At 37.5% G+C, this 27,074-nt stretch overlaps 1 protein-coding gene across 12 annotated transcripts in view; it reads left to right on the plus strand.

Moving 5' to 3' along the window:
- The window catches only part of myocd (myocardin), a 112,266-nt gene that overhangs the window by 5,401 nt on the left and 79,791 nt on the right, over positions 1–27,074 (plus strand). For 10 of the 12 annotated variants that reach the window (XM_052571301.1, XM_052571307.1, XM_052571304.1 and 7 more), the window contains exon 2: positions 7,194–7,395. The gene's annotated coding sequence lies outside the window, so the exon portion shown is untranslated. Of the gene's footprint in view, positions 1–6,702; positions 6,769–6,845; positions 6,995–7,193; positions 7,396–27,074 lie in introns of those variants that run through there. The other 2 variants (XM_052571303.1, XM_052571302.1) reach the window with 2 other exon arrangements.

A 27,074-nucleotide genomic window follows, 5' to 3' on the forward strand; every position in this document is an offset into this window, starting at 1 on the left:
ATAGCCACCTTACTCGTTAGGGCCTCGGCCCGGGGTAGGGCAGAAGGCTTGGAATCAAGAACCTAGCATTTTATGCTAAGTCTTGCATAAGCTTGCTGAAGGAGCTGTCTCAACAGATCCCTAGTAGCAACACCCTGTTTAGATAGGTATCTGAGGAAGTGTATAAATACATACACACTGGCTAAATGGAGCCCAAGGAACCAAGGTCTAACCATCTCAAGAAAAGGAACGAAGCTGAGCGCGTAACCCTTACCGTACAGGATTTCAGAAAGTACGCAGTCTTGCAAACTTTCTGAGAATGAAAGTGTGCAAAGCGTTCAGCGTGTACACTCACCACCATGTGGTTTTCAGAAAGTACACAGGGCTTAGCATGTGTACTTAAATATTTCTAAGCACCGCAGAGGTGCCGAACCACACGGGAGAGGAAAGCTCAAATTTACAAACCTCGGGCAAGGGGAGCATCACCTGAGGCAGGATATACAAGAAGATTTCCGTGACTGACACCTCCACTTCCTCGCTTGATGCGTCAGCAACAACCAAGCAGCCAGGAAGCTCCTCTGGGTGACCTCAACGGACATCCATGAACTTTCTTGCAGTGCCGTGCCGGGCCTGATAATCAAGAAGGCTCCTGCGGAAACCTGTGATCTGTCCACCTGATACCGGAAACATGAAGCCAGAATCATGGCTATCATACCGGCTGGACATAATGCAGACGAGTGTTAAGTAAACACTGTAATTGAGCACTGTAAAGAAACTCACAGAAGATTAGTACACACATAACCACCAGCAATTTGATACATATACAAGTATACACAGAGTGGATCATACTGACCCACCCTGGTTCCTGCGCTGGAGCCCCGCTCAAGGGGCGACTCCCTTTAGTCCGGACCATCAGTAAGTTGTAACATATGAACCAGCTCAGCGCGTCTTTGCCTCCCTGAATTTCTCGAATACCATCTCAATGGAGGTACCGAAAAGTTCAGAGGGCGAAACCTGACCATCGAGACGAAAGCCTTTTCTTTCTTCCTGATATTTGTCAGGTTCACCCACAGACGTCTCTCCGTTACCACCATAGCCACCATAGACCCATGGTGGAGGCAGTCTGCTTGGTAGCACGGAGAGAGAGAGATCTGCAGTGCGGCTCAGCTCAGTGCTGCTATCTGATCAGCAGAAAGGCCCTCGCCTTTTCCAGGTCTTTTATCAGATCAGCCTGATATGCTTGAAGCATCATCATCTCATAGCCACCTTTGCACATCGTCTCGATGTCAGCATAACTCTTACGCTGAAACCGATGGATGCGAGAAGAAAACGACCTCTTCCATTCTGTTTCGATCTCTGCATGGAGATCAGACAGAAATGGATGGCTCATCTGAGCTGAAGGGCTATGGTCAGAAAGATAAGGCTCGTTGAGGTGAACTTGCGGCATTACCTTGCTAGCACACTTCCATTGCAAGTCCAACTTTGCCGTGGCACGATCTATAACCTCCAATAGCTTTATATACGCAGGGCAGGAGGATTGAGAAGGCTCAGCCTCAGCTACTTCGCCATCTTCAAACATCTCCTGCTCTTCCCGGGTAGAACCCAGCAGAGCACTAACCTCAGTATCGGAAAGTATTAAAGATATAACATCATCCTCATGAGGCTCTCTCTCGTCCGCCGCCTACGAGCACGAAAGGGAAAGTCCCTTTCTAAATTCGTCTGCCAGACCAACCAGTGATCCCCACGAGCTCATTCTCCTCCATGCCTCAGCAGCAGTGGGTCCTGAACCACGGGAAGCTGATGGCTGCCCTTTTTTTCTTTTTTCCTCGGAAAGAGACAAACGAGAGCGGCCGCTCACAATGCATGCAGATTGCCTTCTGAAAGACATTGCGTGTGTGCTCTACACCAAAACAAATGACGCAAAGATTGTGTGTGTTATCTGGTGTCAAATAAGGCTGACACGGATGCACACACTGTCTAAACACTTGCTAGTAGTTGCCATGATAGACAGAGAAATATCGCTCTTACCAGTTCTTTCAGATGCACGCTTCAAACAGAACAATCAGTGAAGAGGAAGAAGAGAATAATGTGTTCTCCCGTCAGGGGCTGTCGCCGGCCAACTACTGTAGTTGGCATTTTTTCAATGTATGTAGCAACCCCTAGAGAACACAGTTCGAAGATCCCTTGAAAGGGAACTGTTTTTATGCCTAGATGTTCTAGTGCACAGAGATCTGTAGCGTCTGCCTGATTTACAGCCGTTATGGTCATGGCCGACTCTGAGATGAAGCGTATGTTGTTTTGTGATGTATTTTGTGTGTGATGTAATCATGTTGATGGCCATTGTGTGTGGCAGAAGATGGAGGCTCAAACAAGTTAAAATCCTTTCTAATGTTTTTTTTTTTTTTTTTTGGATTCTTTTTTTTTTAATTTACATTTTACTAAACCCTCTGTTTTAATGATTAAAAAAAATATATAAAGCATGTCTAATTATTTGAAATAATAAAAAAACAGTAATTTTAAAAGTTTAACAAAGATTACAAGGTCCTATGAAATAAGTTTTATTTTTTCTCAAATTTATTTATTTATTTACTTTACCAAATTCTGTGTTTTCCATTCATTTTCTGGATTCAGTTTTAATGGTTTCATTCAATTTTAATAATCAAAAGCATCTCTAATTAATTTATTTTATATAAAATTATATATTATTCTATTTAGTTCTCCTTTTTCATGTTGTGCATTTACATTTTTCTGGTAAATAAATTATGGTAAATCATTTTATGCTGGTAAATATTCCTTTAAAATAATGTTTAAATAATAATCTTGGTATTAGTAGTACATTACAACAAGTAAGATTTTTCTTTCACAGTTTCTTAAAGTTAAACTAAACTTTGTTGTGTTGTGAAGACCTTTACTGTATGTTTCTGTTCGTATATGATATCACTGTAGTTTTTTTTCTCAAATGAAATGGTAAAATGCTTCTAAAATGACTCTTGGAGCAGTTCTAGAGATTGTTTATATGTTTATATTCTCATATTTTGAGGAGGTAGAGGGTAAAAACACTACAAGCATCATGACGGGGCTTCTGCGCATTTCATGAAGTCAGAAACACGCAGAACATGCTGGATTCATATTTAAATAGTATTTTTCCGGCAAATTCCGTGACATTAAAGTAGATAAACATTTTTATGACTGGATTCCGTGATTCCGTCTGTGTTTTCGCCATCGCAGAAATCCAGAGGCCTGCCAACACAACAAGGTCGTTCAAAGCAAATGTGGAGCCTGTGACCCAGCGGCCCGTGGGACGTGTTTTTTTCTCAGAATTGGTGAGTGCTGGGTCATGGCGTGTGACGTTCCAGAGCATTTGTTTGTTTGTTTGTGTGTTGTGTGAGTCTCCAGTGGCTTTAAGGTCCTCTGGGGTTCGTCTTTTTGAGTTTATGCCCAAAAATTCCTGCGAGTTGAAGCAACAATGTTGTTTTGTCTCCAGTTCCCTTGATTCTGCGAGTGAGGCCTGGATTAGATGAATATTGTTGAAAAGTAAAACCGGTAGAGTGAAGAGGAAATTCTATGCTGGAGTTATTTTAGGACGTGGTTTTCGTTTTGTGTATCTCACATGCTCTAATGGGTTTCTATGATAAAACGAATTTGAATTGAGAAGTGAAGGCAAAAATGTTTATTAGGAAAGGAACCAGGAATGACTTCATATATCTGAGAAAACCTGATATAAGACTTAATTGACAGAACAAAACAAATCTTTGGCTAAATAAGTGGATAAATCATCATGAACAATTTCATCAACTTGAAATACTACAGAAGCTTTAAAAAGGCTACAATATGTAAATGCTATTTTTTTTTTCAATTCTTTAAAATATATTTTCTTTTCAAGCAGGCTAGCTATTGTTACATTAATTGATTTTCATTTTCAAATAACTTTTAATGAAAAAAAAAACACATTTTGTTCATGTAGTTTACATTTAAAAATATATGTTGTTGATCATAGATTTTTTTTTTATATGAATTATACCAATATACTGCATGTTTTATTGACATTTAAAAATTCATTAATTTACTGTAATATAATAATTACATTTAAATAGCAATCAAATAAACAAATAACTAGAAAAATAATTGGAAAAAAATACAATTACATATTATAGACTTTAAAAAAAAAAGATTTTGTAGTATTCCTGGTTTAGGGGGAAAAAAAATAGGGGAAAATTATGTAATGTAGCCTATTCCTTTTTTTTTTTTTTTTTTTTTTTGTATCATTTATAATTATTGTTGTTTTACAGTTCCCCTTCAGGAACTCAAGCTGTATCAAGGTCTTTGGGAATGCCTTCAGCATGACCACACTCTGAATCACGTGTTTAAACTGTCCACTGGATGTTATTTAGCAAACCGTTCTGTGTGTATATCATATTTACCATTGTCTGTCACTCGAGAGAGCTGACTGTTCACATTTTGAGCACCTCTCGCTGTGGATGCTTCACTGTGGAGGTCTTAGATCAGGTCGGAGGACTGGTTTGTCACCATCAAAATAAAAGATGCATTGTTCCATGTCTCCATCCTTCCTTAACACAGGAAGTTCCAGAGGTAAGCTTACCAATATCAGGTTATTCCATTCGGCCTTGCACTCTCACCCCAAACTTTCATGAAGTGAAGGGATGCTGCATTGACTCGACTGTGACTCCAGGACATCCACATACTCAATTAGATTGATGATTGGTTGATTCTAGCTTAATCGGAGCAGATGGGGGTTCGACATCAAGATGTCGTTCCCACCCATATGCAGAGTTGGGGTTAAGACTAAATGCCAAAAAAGAGTGCTTTCTCCATCACAGAGGACCACTTATCTAGGTGTGTTGTGAGATTCGACCACAACGCAGGCACAGCTGTCTCCTGCTCAGATGGAGTCAATCCTCACTGCAATCACGAGAGTCAGAGAAGGCCAGTCACTCACAGTAAAGTATTTAAAAAAACGGTTGGGTCTGATGGCAGCTACCTCCAATGTGATGCATTTTGACCTGCTCTTTATGAGAACCCAACAGTAGTGGCCAAAGCCCGGGGAATGGAGACTCCACCCAGATGTGGTCTGTCAGATTTGGAGAATGTTTGGCCGGGCTCAGGTGGATCTGTTTGTGACTTGGGAGACATTGCATTGCCCAACCTTGCCCCCTCTGGTTCTTTCTGACTCATCCAGTTCTTCTCGGACAGGACGTCATGGTACAGACTTAGCTACGTCTAAATGCCTTTCCCTGAACAGCTCTGCTCCCCGGAGTTCTGGAGTGTGTGCGCTGGGATGGGGTCCGATCTCCATGGGAGATTACTGTTAGGAGGGATCTCCTCTCACAGGCAGAGGGCATGATATTTCACCCCCGTCCGGAGCTGTGGAAGCTGTGGGTGTGCCCCCTGAAACCAGAGCTCCCTCAGTGAGGAAACTGAATGACCTGAAGTGGAAACTTTTCACTTTCTGGTGAAGAGATGGCCAGCTTGACCCAGTTAACTGCCCAGTCGGTTTAGTGCTGGAGTTCTTGCAGGCTTGTTTATCTGCAAAGTTGACCCACTTCAGCCTGAAAGTGTACATGGCAGCCATAGCTGCTTACCACACCTCACTTAAGACTGTCCTCCTGTTAGCCATGACAACAATGAAGAAAATCTGAGATTTGCAGACCCTGTCAGTGGGCCCCTCCTTCCTAGATTTTGCACCTGTTTTTGCCGAAGCTTTTCTGTACCCTAGTCCGGGGGACAATCCTAAAGTGCCCTTCTCAGAACCACGGCCCATCGTACTATAAGCTTTCTGCCCTTCTTCCTTTCGGGAGCCTGACCAGCAGAAGCTTAACTGTATGTGCCCATTGCGAGCACTGGATGCATAAGTCCACAGAGCTGCCATGTGGAGGAACACTGACCAATTATTTATCTGTCATGGTCCTTCCAAGAGGCTTCCACTAAGCAGACCCTCAGTCAGTGGATCGTAGATGTCATTCTTTATCATATGAGTCCTCTGATCTCCCCTCACCCTTGGGGGTCAAGGCTCACTCCACCCGAAGTGTTGCAGCCTCCAAGGCCTTCCTGTCGTGTGCGGCTATGCAGGATATTTGTAATGCTACGCGTTGGTCACCTTTATCAGGTTCTGCGACCTTGATGTTCTTACCTTGTCTGCTTCCTCCATCCTTTTACCATAGTTGTGCCTAGTACATACACACTAAGCAGGGAATTGAAAGTTGCGGGCATTCTTGATGTAGCTCGAGTTCCTGAAAAGGAAATGCCTCAAGATTACTTATTTAACCCTAGTTCCCCAAAAGAACGAGATGCTGCATCTCCTGCCATACTTCTGGCATTCCTGCGAGCGCTTCCCTCATTCTACTAGAACCTGAAGCTGCACATGCATCAGAACATGGTCACATGCTAATCGTAGTTCCTTCGGCGCTTTTTCTGATAAAAGGGTGGTTCATGATATGTTAAATTTGTGAACATATTAGCTAAACATTAGTGGTACTTGATGGATCTGTTTTTGACTGGCACTAATATTAATGCTATGTATATTTTTGCATGCATTAATGTAAACATGGGGGTACATGAAACCTTTTGTACTGCAACTTTTCTAGATGCAACAACATATGAAATAGGCCTAAAGTGTGCAAGCAAGTTTTCTGAAGATGTGACTTGAGCACTTCCGTCTGCTGCTCTGACATTCGGCTTTATCTGTGTGTGAATGCAGACATTCAGAGAATCAGGCAGCAGCAGATACTGTACTCTGCATGATGGGAGTTTGTCGTCAGCAGGATCCAAACCGTGAGTTTCATGCTACAGTTTATTCATTTAGAGCCTTGCTATTACCATTGGTAAATCAAGCCTGCATATTTCCGAAATCTCATTTTGAATGGTCCTGTTTGCCCGTGGGCTTTGGGCTGGAGATGTTGTTCTGTTTCCAACCGCACTAGCAAACCATGATCAAAATCAACTACAGGAAAACATCTGGTTCCTCGAATGGCAGTGTATCATCATACATCGGTGTCATGTGAGGTTCTGTCATTGTGTTTTACAGTCATACGCGCCGTATCAAAACTCATTATGTGCAGCGCATTCCTCTGCTGTTCAAATCAAGCGTTAGATTTGTTGTGTTTGTAAAGCCATCATTTGCCAGAAACTCACTGTGGTTTGCTCATACGGGTTTGTGCATAATGAGATCTTTCATGTATATGTTGGCTTCTCCACAGATGCACACATCTGAAGCTCTCAGAGGATGAGGAGGAGGAGGAAGCTCAGGTGATTCGACCGCAGCTCCTCCAGGACACGTGTTGAGCACCATTTAAGAGCACTACATAGACAACATGATGATCTGATCGTCATCTACTTCTGAGACTGATCTGAGATCTGCATGATGATCACAAACGCTGCTCTTGATCATTAGTTTCTCAGGTATGACTTTATCACAGTACATTCCATAGCACGACTTTACTGTAATCCTGATTATAAATCAATATCATTTACAATGCCAGTCTAAAGTTTGGAATGATTAAGAATTTATGTTATGCTTTTTAAACAATTCTAATATACTGATTTAGTGCTCAATATATTATTGGTGCTCAATTTTGAATTTATTAATGTTGAAAACAGTTCAATTTTTTCACATTTTATGTTTCAGGGTTTTTTATTAAAAGAAAGATCAAAAGAAAAACATTTATTTGAAATATAAATATTTATATTTATTTATTTTTTGTTTTGTTTTATTTTTTGCTCATTTTGATGTATCCTTGATTAATAAATGTGTAAATTTTTATTCTATTTTGAATCTATCACAATTCCATTAAAAATTTTCAGCATCACAACTGTTTTCAACATTGATAATGGTCAGAAATGTTTCTTTAGTTTCTGATATCTAAGAGGTCATTTGACACTTAAGACTGGAGTAATAATGCTGGAAATCCAGCTTTGATCACAGGAATAAACTATGTACTATATATTCAGATGGAAACCAGCTATGTTAAATTGTAATAATATTTAGTTATTTTTTACTGTATTTTCATCAAATAAATGTAGCCTTGGTGAGCAGAAAAAAAAAAAAACATAAAAAAACGTAACTATTCTAAACTTTTGAACCATAGAGTCTCTTTCCAATAATTAAAAAGCACTGTAAGGTCGAAGTATTTTGTGGATAATTGGGTGTCAAAGGGAACGTGTGCATGACATGAGTCATGTTTGTTCTGCTACAGACGTAATGTTGTAATGTCAGTAGATCTGACCCAAAGGTCGGGTTCAGAGCTGGTTTATGCTAGGGATTAAAAAGGATTGTGTTCATCTAAAATCATTTCACCTTGAAGAAAAATACCTGAGAGTATTTAACAATTCAGCAAGTAAAGCACGTCTCATTTCATCTTAATGTACCTCGTCACGCGTCTGATGATTGAGTCAAAGGCACAGCAAAAAATGATGTTTGGACTTGTTTTCTAGTATAAATATATAAACATTCTTAAATAAAGATGCTTTTCACTTTAGAAAAAAGAAAAGATTTAAAGTCATGTTTTCTAATAATTTTTTTTTTTTTTTTTTTTTTTTTTGCTTAAAACAGCAATGGGGTCATGAAACTAATCTTAATTCAAGGTGAAAACAATATTATTTTTCTGTCCCTACTGGCAAATTTGTTCCTGTTTACTTTTGTCAACCGAATGAAAGTGGAGCAGGTCCGAGCTGCTCCGATTGGATGGGGGCTGGGCCTAATTTGCATATTCATGATTTCTCGAAAACTAACTGTGGTAAGGATAAGTTAAGACACTCATTTTCATTTCAAGGAGATAAAATTAAAGATCAGACTGTCCGACACCAAGCAGGGCACCTGGCACATACTGTGAACAAGAAACTTTTTTTTAATATTGTGGAAAGATTTGCATAGTAAGAAAGGGGTTTATTCTCTTCCCTCTGTCCAGATTTCCTTACCTCACCTTCTTTAAAGCTTTGCCAGTAACTCTTACAAAATGAGATGCAAATTCAAATGAAGAACATTAGCTGTGCATGTGTTTGTGTTTGTGTGGAAAGTGCATGGGTTGCTGATGTTACAGGATCTGTGCATTGAAGTCGTTTGCTTAGGTGAGCGCTGAATAGATGCAACATCTGCTTACAGTCAAACGCTGCCCTCAAACACGCTGTAAATATTTTGATAAGAGAATGCAATATAAACAACATCAGTCTGTTTGCATATGATAGTCGGCGTACTTCACGATAAAGAATGCTAGAGATGAGCCACGCAAGAGCAGATGGAGCTCCTCACAGCTCGATAAAGTCCTTTTACTGTAAGTGGCTCTTCTGATATGGGAATATGACGGTCATTCTGTGTTTTTCGGTGTGTTCAGAGGATGATGGGATAGCCTGTCTGTATCTGAGCTGTATCCATCATCTGCTTTGAACCCTTCAGGCTCAGAAAGTCTGCAGATGTTCGCTTCACTTTACTGCATTAGTTTAGTTTTAATTGCATTTGCATAAACAAGTCATGTTTTCCTGTTTACCATGCATATTTCCATGAGTGGCTTTCATAGTTTGTGTTCGGTGGTCATGAAGTGTGAACATGTGCAGTCGATTCGGCTGAAATCTAATACGGGGAATTATTGGGTAAATGCCTTCACACTCATGAGAAGTGATTGTTTGAATGTCTCGCTTCATGCATTACGTTTTGTGGCATCTTTAGTATATAAATATTTGACCTGACGTTTTTTTGTGTGTGTGTGTGTGTGTGTGTGATAATAACCGTAGCACAGATTTTGCTATTAATCTATAGTGAGATTTATTAAAAGTGGCCAAGTTTTGCAAAACAAAATACTGAATCATATCTGTCATTGGTCAGTCAAATGAATAGTTCACTTGATGCTGTGTTCATGACGGTCAAACAAACAACGTCTGATATAGTGCCACAGAATTAACAGTGTTTACACTTTTCCAGGAAATGAACCAATGAATGACTTAATAATCAGCATATATTTTAATATACAAAAAAAAAAAAAAAAAAAAAAAAAACACACACACTTAATAATAATACTACTACATTATTAAATAAAATGTAATTATTCATTAAAACATAATTTTGACTGGTCTATTATTTTAGTTATTTTCAATAAAATAATTTGCTTTAAATAGTTGTACTGATTAATTTATTATTTAACATATTTGTTTTTTTTTTATTAATACTTTTTAAAAATTAATTTCTTTTTTTTTATGTGCTTTGCAACAACAATGACAAACTTTAATAAATTACCAATTCAATTATTTAATTAAATGCCATTATTGAATAAAATATATATAAATCATTTTAATTATTTTGCTATTATTAATATTATTCAAACATTTAACATGTTTAACTGACACACATTAATATTTACTAATAGCATTTAATTATCAGTTATACTGTAATTTTAATTTCTAATAATTAACCATTTTAGATATTTTTATTATTTAATTTAAGTGTTTTATATTAATACTAATATCAATAAAATAATTCATATAAAATAAAAAACTGAAACACTGAATGAGCTATGACAGGCTTTGAAAAAGGAGAAATCTTAAGGAAATAAGAGCAAATTGAAGCCAACAAGCAGCAGATTCTCAACATGTGCTCAGATATTTTAGATCAGATGCTTTTCTCACAGTTCTACTAAATACATCACATAATGTCAGACCTTTATAAGGAGATCTCCTGCAGAACTGTGCCCATATTTGTCTGTTTGTGTGTATCAGTGTGATCTGCGTGTGAGAACAATCGTTTTACATTTGAAGAGCTGGATGCATGATCTGATATTTCTAAGGTCAGTTGTAGTCGAGAGGACTGAAATAGTTTGAAGGCTGGTTTAATTGCGGTGAGATTCTGTCCATCGCTGAGCGCTGGATTAATATCTGTTGTGGCAACAGGTGACGGCTCATGCTTGAGCGGCTCAGATGAGATTTCCTGCTGTTCCTTTGTGTCACAGTCGTGGATGAGCGCTTTACCAGCGACACGGCAGATAATTGAGCAACTGTTCTGTTACAGCGCTTTCTGAGTATGTCAGACGCCAGTGAACAGCTCCAGGTGATCATCAAGGACACAAGCATTAGAGATTCAGTTTTTATATTCTACGGATCATTTGCTGTAGCTCTTTGCGAATGTTAAGCTGTTTTTGATCAAACAGTGAAAGTCAGTGTCAGATGCCAAAACATCCCAGGACTCGAATGAATAAGAAAACATTGAAATGTCTTCGTTTCTGCTCCGCAGGAGACAGAAGTCACACAGGTTTGGAACAGCATTAGCATCAGTACATGATGTCACCATGGGCAGTTTTAGGTAATGCAAATCTTAAAATATGGCAAAATGAATGGTTTTGGAGTACAGAAATCATTTACTGAAAGAATGTCATTTATATGTTTCTCTGGCGGCAATGTTTGTGTCTAAATCATGCAGAAATTACAACAGGTGTACATATAACCTGGGTGGATAATATTGATTTTTTTTTTTTTTTTTTTTTTTTTTTATCAGTCTTCACTTTCATGCAGTATTGATGCTTAATATTGATCTTTTAGTCCTGTTTTGAGTTGATGCATGTATTTTTTATTTTTATTTTTTATTTTTTTGCTGTAGTGAAGCTATTATCTCTTCTACTTTACTACTGGTTACAGCAGCAAATAAACATGAATAAACATCAGAGGAAACAAAACAACTGACTGAAATTAATCATGAATCATGTAATCGATCAATCAGTGTTTCAACCACAGAAAGAGGTCAGTAAAACAGCTTGAGATCAAAAATTTCACATAATGTTTGCATAACTTTGCATAATTACGGTTTAAACCCAGGTAAGATGTTTTTTTGTTTTTTTAGTCTCTACTTGTCTAGTGGTTACCGAGTTTTAATAAAGATTTTATGAACATCATTCAAAGTTTAATCTTGTTGTAGATTTTGAAGAAAATTTGCAGCCAAATGGAGAAAACTGAATCAAAATGATCAGTCACATCACAGTCGATCGATTTCATTGTGTTTCCTGGCTGATCCTGGAAAACAGCCGCTGTCTTTGGAGAAGAAAATCATCCAGTACAGCACTCTGTGGTCATTTCCCACTAAACGCTTTGGTAGCTCTTATCACATGGGAACCAGCACTTATCTGATGATATCACAGCAAACTTTCCAAACGTTCTCAAACTTCACTAGGTCTTAAAGTCACTGCATTTTTGGGATGCCTTCCACAGACTTTCAAAATATCACTATATTACAGCTCAAATCTGACTCTCTTTCATAAAGCTATTAAGCCAGAGCTTGATAAAACAAAATCTATGATGACAGCTTGTTATCTTTGTCATTTAATGCAATAAAACGCTTGTGGAATCGATGGGACATGGCGAGCGCCGAGTACATAAACATGAAAGCTAATCGTGTTGAATTCTGATGACGCTGATTATCTCAGACAATGATGGCCTGAGCGCTGGCAGAGTCCTGCTTCATTTCCTACCGGTTATTCAGAGTCTCATTTTCTGAATCCAAACAAGCAGCGGTGCATAATGGAGCCTAGCATGTGAATCCTATGGAGTCTCTGTGAACAGGCCGCTCCTCCTCGAGCTGCGGTTGCTGTTGGCATGTGTCTGTGCTGACAGCGCTGATGTGAACCTGATGACAGAAATCATGTGAACGCTCTTATCGTGACGCTTATCGTAAATATTAGAGCAATCACAGCAGCTATTAGGCTACTTGGCTACAAAACTGTGTTGTTTACATGCCTATGGCTAGAACCAGAACTGATTAATGGTAATAGCAGCACATCAACAGCCATTTGGGAATCGTGAAGGTCGTTATTTAAACAGTTCGACCAGAAATTAAAATCTGCTGAAAAGATGCTCACCCTCAAGTCATCCAAGATGTAGATGTGTTCGTTTCTTCACCAAATTTGGAGAAATGTAGCATTGCATCAGTGTCTCATCAATGGATGCTGGATGGAGTGAATGGGTGCCGTCAGAATGAGAGTCCAAACAGCTGATAAAAACATCACAAGTTATCCACACCACTCCAGTCCATCAGTCTTGTGTGTTTGTAAGAAACAAATCCATCATTAAGACAACTTTAGCCAAAATACGAATCCCTAACCCATGCATCCTCCAGTAAAAAAGAGATCTGGTCTGAATCAGGAGAGAAATATGTAAGCACCGTTTACAAGCCAAAACAGCTCTAAACAAGTGTGCGGGTGGATTTAAATGTGAGAAACAACAACAGATAAACGTTTTCACCAAATGAAAGCATTTATCTCTTGTTGTTTCTTTATTACATTTATTAATTATTTTTTTTATTACAAACATGCAGTATTTTTGCTTCACAAAACGTTAATTGATGGACTGGAGTGGTGTGGATTTTTTGTGGATTATTGTGATGTTTTTATCAGCTTTTTCGAACTCTCATTTTGGCGGCACCCATTTACTGCAGAGCATCCATTGGTGATTTCAATGTATTTTTGTTTTGTGTGGTTTCCATCAGCAGGTCTTGCAGCCTCTGAGCTGAAAGAGTGCTTTTGTTTTTCCTCTCTTCGGCGTCAGGAGGCTCATAACAATGACCCGACACCAGTTAGAAATCTTCTGCTTTCTCCATCTCTGTTTTTGTTTGCATATCTCACATTCCTCTCTTTCTTAATTGCTAACACGAGACTGGATAGAAACCCAGCGTATCCTCCTCTCCCAGTGGCCCGAAGGGTTAAAGCTCTCGCGTCGCTGACCGTCCGAGAGATTTCACACGTGGCTTCAGCGCTAGGTGAAGCAAACATAACGTACAGCCTTTTCCATGAAGCTCAGGTTGTGTACTTCTATAGGACGTCTGTGTATGTCACAAATAAAATGTCGAAGCACGAGGTGAAAGAAGTTTGCTTATAAAAAGCTGCCTGTTTCCACTGATCATAAAGAGCTTGACAGTCGTCTAAACACATATACACAGTCTACAATATTTAGCTTTGTTGTCCAGAGAAGAAAACCATTCGTCGGGAGTGGTTTATAGTAAGAGAACGCAGGATAAACAGGTGGAACATTCCAGCGCGTGGATCTGGAGACGCCGAGTGTTCGTCAGGTAGACCAGACTCAGCCGGAGATGATTTGTGCTCAAGGGGCTTCTGGATGCAGATGGAGTGTTTGCTGCAAGATTCATAGATGTTCAACAGCACTGGAGAATCCTGCTGTGTGATGAAAGGTCAGGGAAAAGGATGTCACGTATGAAACAGAGCTGACGCTATCGTGAAACGGCATCAGAAACGAGCTGCAGATGTTGATGAGAAAGGGCTTGAGGAGAGTAATGTTGTTGAGGCCAGGTCTGAGGTCCTTGAGAAAGCGGCAGAAAACATGCATAAATCCTCACCGCCAAACACACATTACTCCTGCAGTAGATGGGAATCAGCTAGAAGAAACTGTACCTGTAAGTGTGTCATGGGATGGTCGGTGTGCACCAGTACTGTTACACACACACATGATGTGCTTCACTCATGGACATGACAGACACTTTTCCAAAATCTCAAGCTCTTGTAAGATCAACTGCCTTCTACACGGTCTCTGAGACTCCAGTTTTCTGTCTGCTGGAAAATACCAGACATGTTTATTATAGATTATAATTTTTCCTTTGCGTTATTAGCCTATTCATGTATTATCGTTTTACTTTTTTATTTTATCATTCTTTTCTATATTTTTTTTTAAGTTTGTTTATTTAATTTTATTAGTTAATCTTTTTTTGTGTGTATTTTTATTATTTTATATTGTTTTCTATGTTCCAGTTTTTTTGTTTGTTATAATATTACTTTAGTTTTGTTAGTTAGTAATTCTGCCATACATACAGTATATGTGTGTGTGTGTGTGTGTGTGTGTGTGTGTGTGTGCGTGTGTGTGTGTGTGTGTGTGTGGTATTACATTTCTCACACTCTGATTTACTTTCTAGTAGCATTTAAAGCTTTTAAGTTTTATGTAATGTATGTAAAAAAAAAAAAAAAAAAATGTATTCATTTTATTCTAATTATAGTATTTAATGTAGTATTTAGAGTCATGGAAATGTCTTTTATTTTTTACCTTTTTTAATATAGTTAATTTATTTTATAGTCTTTTATAATTATGTTTTAGTTTTGTTTGAGTTAAATTAAGATATTTTATATATTTATTATCTTATTACTTATACTTTTTTATTATCTTATACTTATTTTTTCATAATTTTATAAAAAAAAAATTACGAATTTGATATTTTGTACTTTATTCTAATGAAATTAAATATATATATATATATTTATTACTTTCTGTTAATATAACATTTTTCGACAAGCTTTACTTGTCTACCACACTAGTAAAATGGCTTTGAATTATCTTTACTTGGGGACTCCACAAACATTAATATGCGATTCATTAAGATGCTCTGATTAGGCCTATACTGGCCTCATCCACCACATCAAATAAAAAATTATTAAAGTATTACATCTTAGGTTGCCAGAACAGAACACGATGAGAGGATAACTAATCTTCAGACATTATATTCCTTAATCATTCTCAGCAATAAGCTTTGTTTATGGTTAGCTGGACATGTCATTATTTTTCAAAGTTCATCCAGATGTGTCTATAGGACCTCAGTGAACGCAGGGTTTATTTTCAGGCTCTGGCCGCAGCATTGTTAGTGTATTTGTTTTATCATATCTTTTGTGGTTATGCACAACCATTTTTTATTCTGATCTTCCATAAAAGCATAAATAAGCGACTCGGCGTGGCATGCTTTAAAAGCTCGCTCGCCCATTAAAAAGAAGATCTGGCATCAAATCTGTCAATTTCCATGTGTTATCTGCTCTCTCTTGTATCTGGGCAGACCTGCCCACCCAAGACGCCTCGCGACGCTCGTCTCGCCAGCATATCTCCGTCAGCTCAGAGTAAATACACTCCCTTTCTCTGGAAGCATGGAAACTTATTCTTACAGCAGTTGTCACAACCATTCACTCCAGTAACACACAACCACAACAATGAGTTACTGAGCCATTACGAGGAGAAAGATGATGCTGGAGAAGGACAAACATGGCCAACTGTTACATCTCATTGAATGAAGTCTCTGAAACACCACAGATGCCACGTTTGCTTATTTGAATGTTTTCGTATGCTGTCCGTGTTTATTGGTTTCTTATCTGAATGGATGTAGTCAGTCGTTTGGTTCATGATTTCCCTGTATGTCACTGTTTTTGTCGTATAAATCTCCGACAGACATATAAACTTTCCCCGTTGATCATGTTTTGACATTTGACGTTTGAGTCCGTGACCTTGCCGTTCTGACGCATATATATAGCATCAAATCCCAGTAGGGTAGCTCTGCTTATACAAAACGGATCGAAATAGATATTTACACGTTCTTGATATTTTTTCTTCACGCTATTAAATTCATACAGACAGTTTGAAAATGTTCCCATGACTAGGTCGTTCCGGCAGTCGGGCGTTTCTGCTCGAGCCTTTATTTAAACCCTAAACTCATGGGAAAGCTATTTCTGAACTCACTCAGCAAACACTGCCAGCTGTTTATTAACAGGTGCAGACGCACAATCAACTTATAATAGTGGTTTAAAGTAAACACACGGATCAGAATAGATCTCTGGCATCAAATCTATACATTTATATGAGTTTGGTTAAGTTATTCTAAACCATGACTGTTAATGAATGCCACCGAAAACAGATCCCTGGCTGTATTTCCACATCTGTTTTTATCTGTTCTTCTCAGAGGTTAGATGGGTCAATGACATATAAGAGTGTTCATGATAAAGAAATGGAAATAACTTTATTCCATGGGGAAAAGACAAGAACAGGATTTTATACCAGTTTATATCTCACATTTCAGACTTGGTTTCTTGCAGTTTGGAGGAAAAATTGCTAAATATGAACTCAGAATTAATTGCAACTTTTTTATTTAACATTTTTATGTTATCTTGTTTATCTTGTAGTTCTCAAAATTTGTATTGTGAGATAAAAAAGTAGCAATTACCTTTTGTTTTGTTTTAATTGAATTTATTTTAATTGAATTTAATGTATTATTTTTTGGTAACACTTTATAATAACTGCATGCTATTAATCATTAGTTAAGCATTAGGAAACAGTTAATTTGTCATTTATAAAGCATTAATAGACATTTATAAGCAGTTTATAAATACAGATATAAATGCTTTATACCTGACTTAAAAGCATATCTATAATGTATTTATTAATTGTTTTTTCATACTTTATTAATGATCAATTTATCATTTCTAAATTAAGTATAGCATTATTTACACACCAGTTATTAAGGAGTTGTCAATGGTTCATAAGATCAGTTAGAAATTGTAAGTAAATGATTAATAAACTATTTAAATGAGCATTCATACATCTTTTTATTCAGACATATAGTAATAGTTACTTATAGTGTTAATACGTGGTTTATTAACATGTATTTCTACTGTAATTCAGGGTTAATTCAGGTAGTTATAAAACATATGTAGTTGTTAGTTAACTATTTTTGTGAGCTCATCTAAAGTGAGGACTATTTATGCCTTGTAAAGCTTTTACAAATGAGATTTAAAGGCTGTTAATATTTCTATGTTCTGTATCACTGTGTTGTGTTTGTTTCCGTTTTTTTGTTTAGAAGATAACTGAGCCTTTAAATATCCTTTATAAATGCTTTACAAGGCATAACTAGACTCACTTTAGATGAGCTCACATAAATAGTTAACTGACCACTACTAAATGCTTTATAACTACCTGAATTTACTACATTTCTTGTGATCTTATGACTGGCAACTCCTAAATAACTGGTTTGTAAATAATGCTATACTTCATTGAGAAATGATAAATTGATCATGAATAAAGTATGAAAATACAATTATTAAACACATTATAGATATGATTTTAAATCAAGAATAAAGCATTTATATCTGTATTTATAAACTGCTTATTACTGTCTATTAATGCTTTATAAATTATGAATTATCTGTTTACTAATGCTTAATTAATGATTAATAGTGTGCAGCTATTATAAAGTGTTACCTTTTTTCTAATATGTCTTGAATGATTAATTCATTACATTTTAAGGGAATATATTACAGCTTGTCCTAAACTAATCACCCGATTTTAAATGTATATCATGATAAATACCCTCAATAAATATCAAACTGAATTCATTCACAAATTAAAAACATGCTTATCATGCTCACATAAGTTTATGTCAGTTCAAAGTCAGTTTATCATTCCATTCAGGGATGTCACCGTCCATCTCAGGTCAGTTCTCTTCAGATAATGTCTGTGCAATCAGGTCGACAATATTACAAGAAATGAAGTGCCTCCAACTAAGCAAGAAAAAAATAAGAATTCAAACCTTGGGAGAAACCATGCCTACTGGTAAATAATTCAATGGACATTTGAATTAAAACACAATGCAATTAAGTGCATAATTCAAAATACAGTAAAAAAAAAAAAAAAAACAACAACAACAACAAAAAGACATTCATATTAATAAAGTACATAGTGCCATTGTGTTTGTAGGTGGCTAAAAAAGATTGTTAACTGACATGAAATATTTAAAAATACCAGTTTACATTCTATTTGAGGTAATGAAAGGGGTTGTCTCTGGTTTTAGTTTCAGTTCTAGTTAACTGCTGTTGTGTGGTGCGTGTGAATCTGAACACAAAAACATCACAGTATCAGTAGGATGTTGTGTTTCTGCGTCTCTGTATGCACTAGCTGCATGTAAATATTTCTGCATGGAATTACATGCCTGCGCTCTTCAGCTGCGTTTTTTGGGAATGTCTTCAAAACAGTTTTGAGAGGCTACTTGTTGAATTTGACGTTCAAGTCTGTGAATTGTTTGTGTATAATGGAGATATACACAGCTGTCAGCTTCAGAAACACCGCCGTCCGTTTAATCGCGTCCAGCCTTTCCTTGTAAAACCCTGGTGTACGGCTGAGCAGAGAGAGCAGAACGCGGCGGACTGGAGCGGGACGGGCGTCTGGGAGCCCAGCGACCCATCTGACTCTCCTGCCGCTCTCTGTTTTTCCCACACACACACTGATAGGACATGAGCTTCATCTCATCTGCAGCGCTTTCACAGGAGTGCCTCTGCTTTCCCATTAAATCCCGTCCTAACTTATGATTTATAGCTCAGAGAAGGGCAGCGGACTTGCTTATGATGTTCAAGCCATCAATGGCAGGATTACAAGGGTCTGAAAGGTTATCAAAACATTACAGCACTTCTCTTTCCCAATAAACCTCAAAAAGCCATGTCTGAAGAGCTGATGAGTTTCATGTCTTCTATGAACATGAAACTGCATGCATCACAAACGCTCACAGTGCAATATTACTGTCAGATCTGAGTTTATTAGCATGCACACTCGAGCATATACAACACAGACTGGGATATTTCCTGGGAATGTGGATGTGTGAAATTAGACCTGTTTTCCCTTGAGCATGGTGAACTTCCCAAATACTGAAGCTCCAGGTCTGGAAAACTGATGAATGGCATTCTCTCAGGCCGGTTTGTGTTCTGGGAGAACCAACGCTGGCATCTTTGCTTTGCTCTTTCATTGGACTCCCACAGGATGAACAGAGAACATCGGACCGGCCCGTTTCCCAGCTGCCGCTCCACAGGCCCTCCGTCCTCCTCGCCGCTCGTTTGACGTCTTATGAAGGGGTTTCCCCCCATTCTCGACTCGCCCCGAGGGTCATTTGTTTGGCCGTCATCCATCATTTCTACATTTAGATCTGCTAAAATAAGAGCAGTTGTATTGCGCGAAAGGCCAAAACAAGGCGAGCTCACGTTTAGCAGGCTGATTTAAACCCCAAACATCAGCTGAGATTTGTGTTCGGTTCACTCCCGCCGAGACTCAGTGGGATTCCCATCGACTCAAAGAATCAGATAAGAGTCTCCAAGGAACACGCTGAAGGAGTGGTGCAAAAAAAAAATATCACTTTCATGTCATTTCCACCCCATTTAGCATTTATTTTATTTTTTTCCATGGAACACAAAGGAGATTTGTAGAATTTTGGGTAGCGTAGTAAATTCTGTTGAGTCCAGACTGATTCATAAAACAGGTCTCAAATGCATCATTAGTCATGTCATGTTTACCTCTTTTTTACCTGTTGAGCTTTACACAACATTGTTTCAAAGCTAATAAACAAGAAAATAAGAATTTAATGAAGTAAACAGAATTCATTCTGACAATAGTAAACAGTCAATATTAATCATAAGCCACAACAAAGTTCAACGATTCTGTGTTTCCGAAAGCTAACGTCACAAACTTGTGTTGCTGGATTTAAAGGGATAGTTCGACCAAAAATGAAAATGTACACATCATTTACTCAAGCCAGCCTATGACTTTCTTACTATCAAATACAATCAGATTTACATTAAAAAATAATAATAATTTATATTCGCAGTGAATGGCTGTTGAGATTTTGAAGTCTAATAAAGTGCATCCATCCATCATAAAAAGTGCTCCACACAGCTCCGGGCAGTTAATAAAGGCTTCTGAAGTGAAACAATTTGTGTGTTAGAAAAATATCCATATTTACAGCTTTATAAACCATAATCTCCATCTGCCTCTAACTGTCATATGCATGTTCACGAGAGAGTGGTGTTCCAGCAGATGTAGAAAAATAGTCTGGATAGACTTCACTGTGTAAATAAACAGTAATGACACAGACAGTAGCAGGTATATTTAGGCAGCTGTCTCTTTAAGACCTTGTGCATGTACATTTTGACATAATTTTGTATCTATTTGGACATTTAGATGCAATAAGGCACAAAATATAACAATTCTGTAGTCAGTGTTTGAGAGGCAGCCTCATGTGTGCGTGTGTTTAGTTAGACAGCAAAGTTACTGTGGTTTAGTGAAACAGTCATGACAAGCTAGTTGATTTCCATTCAAGTTCATTCACTGAAACTTTCAAAAATCTGTGTTAGGGATTGAACGATTTTGATAATAAATGATACAATTCCACACATTTAGTATGATGTTTCATATTTTAATTATCATTAAATCCGTATTCTATGCACTGTCCAGCATAAAGCAACACAGAGTTTGAAGTAGTCTCTCGTGCACACTGCACACAGAGTGGTTTGTTTTGTGTGAAAACATGGTGGAAAGCTCAGAGGTTTTAAAAGAGCGCAAGGGAATACAGTATACAAATCAATTTATTATATGAATGTACCAAGGTTCTGACTGTTTTCAGTAAAGATTCAATGGCATTTTGTTTTCATCTGCACTCTATGTAAATCTAATTCTGCTGTTCCATTGTGTCAAAGAGTGGATTTACAAAGAGTTACATTTACTTTCAGCTTGTGTTCAGTGTTTGTCTGGTCAGAAAATGGACCGAATTTTAAGCTTTACCATTGTATGAAACGTTTTCAAAGCTTTATTTGAAAGCTTTTATTTGATAAACTGTTGTCAGTCATGTTGTCATTTTAAATCCGGACATCACTGCTAATGTTATTGTTTTAGTGTTTATGCAAACAGAAAGTCATTTAATTCATTGTTTGTTGATTTTAAACACAAAACTTGGTGAAACGATTTACAGTGATCATTATGTTTACTATAATTGAGAGAAGAAATGTTCATACCATCAAATCTCTAATTTTTGTTTATCATCAGAAAGAAACAATATGAACTTGAGTAAATGATGACAAGATTTTCATTTTAGAAGAAAAGACACGTGTTTCTGTCTCAATAGTATAAATGAATCTGCAGAGTAAACCTGTAAAATGAATATTTATTGGATTATTTAGTCTCTCTCACTGAACACAGTCTCAGTGTTTCTCAGTTGTTTGGCTGCGACTGACTAAAGTCTGGAGGCCTTCAGAAGCCTCCTGAGATCATGTCATGTTGATGACACCAATCTCCAGCGGTGGGTAATCAAGTCATAATGACAGACCAAAGCCTGACTCCCAAAACCTGCCTTCAGATTCCTCCGCATTCAGCATGGGTCCGTCTGGACCACGTTTGAGACACAGAACACAACACTTTCAGTCCCGAATGTTCCCACTCAGGATCCGGGCAGGAAACCTCCTCTGCATTTCTTGGCGGTCCGTCCATTGACCCCTCAGTGCAGCGGCTTCGTCTTCAGGGACTGAGAGAGATGGTGTTTTCACTCCATACGAGTGAAAGTCTAATTACTGCCAGTGGTCTTCTGTCTCAGATGGCCCTTCTGTGCTCTCATAATCATGAGCTGAGGAACTTAGAAGAGGATTGGTGTTAGAAAGCATTTTCTAATAGAATACAGCTTTATTCAGACAGGGTGTAGTTTTGGTCTATCAGCTGATTTTATTTTTATTTTTTACACAAAATCAGTTTTAAACCGCTGAATTGCTCTGGGCTTGTTTAAACAGGAAGCAAAAATTACAATGTTTTTGCCTATAAGACAGAATTTTATTTAGTTTTTATTTTTATTTAATTTTTTTGTAGTCCAAAAATGTAAAATTAATTTTTCTAGCTTAGGTTAGAATATGGTAAAAAAAATGTATCTTGGTTTGCTCAATAATTTTATTATAATATATTATTATTATTATTTATATATATATATATATATATATATATATATATATATATATATATATATATATATATATATATATATATATATATTTTTTTTTTTTTTTTTTTTTTTTTTTTTTTATTATAAATTTTTTGTATACATATTTTTTGTCATTCATTGTTAAACAAATATCAGATTATCCCGGCAACATTAACAAAACCATTTTAGATTTACTTTAAAATTTATGATCAGATTAATGAGGAATGTCGAATTAAAAAAAAAAAATCTTTGTTCGGGACATGATGCAATCCACAGTATTTATTTTAATCTTCTTTTTTTTTTATCGTCAAAAAGTACAATCATTGTCGCTTGAATTCACAGACCTTTGTGGTCAAAAACAATTCAGTTGCTCATTGTTGATAGTGTAGTGATGCATGAAGCTGAATTCAAACCAAGCAGCTTTCTGTCAGTCAACAAGGGAAAGTTAGGCTGCTCACTCCATCAGCATACAGTATTTTCTTCACAAACCTATGTCTCTACTCAATGTTACACACCTTATGCATTCATACTGAAGTTGCTGTTCTGTTTTTCCTTGAGAACACACACACACACACACACCGATCCTCTTCCCATGGCAGGCCGCGGTCAATCGTGTAGTGGGCTGTTCCTCGTGTTTGCAGATCTGGACTGAGATGGAAATCCTGTGGTCATGCTGAGGATTAACACGGCAGCTCTGGACCGGCCCGCCGAGCGTGTGCTGCGTAATTGAATTTCATGCTTGGGCCTCCCCTCTGAAGTCGAGTACCAAAGCGGTCATTTGAAAAGAAAGCTATTAGTCGAGGCCTCTGCAAGATGTGGCTCTGGCAGAGGAAGTCAGGATTACAGACCAGAACTCGTCAAAATACAGAAGTATCCTGTGCACTTCTTCCCAATGAGTTTTTTTCTTTTTATTTCTTCAGATTTTCGAGTCTACTGATATTTAGATTCTGCGAGGCCCTTCCAGTATGGGGAAGTTTGACTGAAATGAATCAAGTCAAATCATAAGGCTACATTACACATAATCCTTATCCATCTGTTTGACTGAAGGAACTTCATGTTCTATTTTAGGAAGTCGGGAGAATAACATTTGAAAGAAGACAACACACTGCACGTGTGGTTTAATTTCCCATGTATTCCATAAATAATTCACTAAGATTCAATGCATTAAGAATCTTTTTTTCTCTCTCTCTCTTTCCGAATCCTCACATCTCTTTCCAGGTTCCTTTTAAAATGTAATATTATTTAATTTCTACTATAAGCAGTGTTGACTGAAATTAAATATTTGTTCTGTCAAAGTGATGAAAAACATTATTACTCAATGTTTCAGTTAATGAACACCTTTTTAATTAAGGCATTGTATGTTACATAATACATGCATAAAACATGTCATATTAGTCACAAGTCACAAGGAATTTATTCATGGTCTGCTGTGGTAATTTGTTAATGCTTTTACGCTTTTAAATTTCCTTAATTGAAGTGAGGAGAATAATTTAACTTCACTGTGCCCAGCTTTTGTTTCAACCCAACCTTGGGCCAAATATGGAATAACCCAACTTTTGGGTTAAAATTGTAATTACAAAATTTAACCCAACAGCTGGGTTAGTCCATATTTGACCCAAAGTTGGGTTGAAACAACCCAGCATTTTTTAGAGTGTAGTAGCAGAAATGTGGATGAACTATTGAACTAGCGGTTATTTTGTGTTTCTAACGGCGTTGTGAGCATTCGAGAAAGCCTCCCTTCTCTCACGGGTCGTGTCTTAACTCACTGCCATTAAAGCATGTGTTGAAATGACAGTTATGTAAAGCCATCGAGGTCTCGCTTGTTTAGAAGACACTCGAGGATCCAGATGAGTCATGCTTTTTTAAGACGCTGACATCACGACACAGAACTTTAAGCATCGCTTTCACCAGGTCACTTTCCACTGAGAAGATTTCAGATGCAGAGATCTGCTGCTTGAGCTTATGATTCATGTACTGCATACAGTAAATTATTATACAATATGCATTCCTCTTTTAACATACAACATTTCTGCTCTATTGTAATGCTAAATTATAAAATGAATTATTTTCCTGGTAATGACTGTGACAGGTGATTGAAAGGAGAGTCAGACTGATTCGTTTGTGTGTGTGTGTGTGTGTGTGATCCTCACTGTCACAAGACCGTTGATTGTGATGAATCTCTATTTTTATACAATGGCTTTCTCAGGACTGAATATGCAGTAATTATGTTGGTTTAGTTCTGCAAATCGAAAGCAAATAAATGGCCAAATAAAGGAATTGCACATGGAAAGCAGCTGCAGCCACAAGCACTGTCCCATATCCTGCTGTTTATAGCATCAGCGCACCACAAAACCACCAGCCGACTGACTCGGCTTCATGATGAACAAACTGAAGAGAAAAACATTTCATCCCGTCAGCTGTTTTAGCTGCTGCACAAATAGTATATCAAATAGCCCGGAGCAGATCTATACAGGTGGAGCTGGGGAAGGTGGAGGGTTTCAGAGGAACTTTGAAAGCACGCTGCAAATGTTCAAGTGAATGTTAACAAGCCATTACAAATGTAAATCGCAATCATTATTGAAGACTTTGAGTCTTTCTACTGTGAAATCTCATGTTTAAAGCTGCGGTAGGGAACTTTTGATGCTCTAGCGGTTAATAAACAGAACTGCTTGCGTCTTGCGGAAGAACATCGTAGCCGGAACTACTTCTCTCTGTTTATGTCTATGAAGAATCACAAAGGTACTGGGTTACTCCGCCGCGGTACCCCCGAAGCAATCTAAAATAGTCCGAATATAAGCACTTATTATAGGTGCACCCTAGTGATTCAGGACAAGCCAAAATCGCGGTTTGAAAAATGGATTCATGGTGTACTCGCTTAATATATACATTTTTTCTACATTTTGAACACAAACAAAGTTACGGACCACAGCTCTGATTGGTTATTTTTTACCGGGAGCGATGTATTTCTGCAAATGGCAATAGGACACTGGGAGGAGTCAGAGGAGCTTGATTTTTTCACAGATTATCTGTCTCATATTCTACTGTCAGGACATAATGGCAGGTTTAATAAATATGTAAAAAATATATTTTTACAAAAGTTACCTAAAGTTGACATTTAAGTCAATGTTACTAGTTTCTTTGTAATTATTTGTGAAATTTACTAGAAATTTCAGTGAAAATTGTTTGTACACCATATTTTTTTTTCGGTGCATATCATAAAATGTGTAAAGTATGAACAGTGTCTTCAGAATCTCTGTAAATGATGTGCCACAAACATTTTCCAAAGCTCAATCATCATTCATTACAAGCTGAAACACATTTGAGTGACTAATTTACCCAGTGAAATGGCTTTTAAAGTCTTAACACATTACAGTGTATGAAAATGATAGTTTGACTAAATGAAAACAAGCTTTGATTGGAGCCGTCGAGCTCTTCTGTCACCTCTTTTGTTTGTTGAATGTGGAATAATGAAATAAATCAGCTTCTCCAGTCGGCCTTTTAACTCATGCTAAAGAAATACTGTAAAAGCGCCACATCCTCTTTTACAAGTCCTTCAGGAGCGAGCCAAGCAGAAATAATGATCCAGAGAGTCTTACGTTTGTTTAAACTATGTGCCCTGTATAAACCTCCTCCTGGCCACACAAAAGCAGCCTCTCTTTTGTACTGCGTTTGACCGCTTTGTGCGAGGATGGAGTTTTATTGGGTGTTAAAACAATGCATTTATTTTTCATCCCAAATGAACATTTTCTGTCACATCATGTCTAAATGTGTTGTGTTCATTAGAGACGTGGCAGGTGTGCTCGACTCCTTCACAGCTCTGTCACTGCATGCTTATATTAAACAAAGACTCAGTGCTCGTGGGTTTTAGCCCTGATCCGTTTCTCCGTTTGTAGAGTTCAGGTGAAACTAATATCCCGGGTCACAAGTTGATCATCAACAAGAGGGTCAAAGCGTTTCACGCTGTTTATGTTCAGTGAGTCAGTGTTCAGAGCGCTCACTCGTGCCTAACCGAGAATGTCCTGGTACTGCATGACGTTCTAGGCCACATATAGTTGCCATGCATTTTCCTGGTTTAAAGCTTTCTTATGAAATGCTGGAGTGTGAAACAAAATGTTTTATTTGACAATTGCTGCATTTAGAGAGGCAAAGTCAGAAAACATTTCATTACAGCTGTGGTTTCTGTGGCAGGACGTCAAACGTGCGCTTGATATCTAAAGAGCAGAGTGACCAGAATTTTGCCAATGTGTATATAAAATTACATTTCTGCATTTAGCAGATGTTTTTATCCAAAGCGACATACAGTGCATTCAGGCTAACATTCTTTACCTAACATGTGTTCCCTGGGAATCAAACCCACAACCTTGCGCTGCTCTACACCACTGAGCCACAAGAAACACAAGAACAGAAATCAACACTTTTTTTCCATATAGTGAAATTTTTTTAGTTTTTGTTGTTGTTTACTTTTATTATAAGGAGAAAAATATGTGCGTGTGCCAACATTTAATATTAATATTAAATATTAAATATTACAAAAATAATATTCTGTTGCTTTTTGCATATTTCACAGCAGTTTTAA

The sequence above is a fragment of the Carassius gibelio genome, chromosome B12 (genome assembly GCF_023724105.1).
Source record: "Carassius gibelio isolate Cgi1373 ecotype wild population from Czech Republic chromosome B12, carGib1.2-hapl.c, whole genome shotgun sequence".
In the NCBI taxonomy this organism is placed as follows: Eukaryota; Metazoa; Chordata; class Actinopteri; order Cypriniformes; family Cyprinidae; genus Carassius; species Carassius gibelio.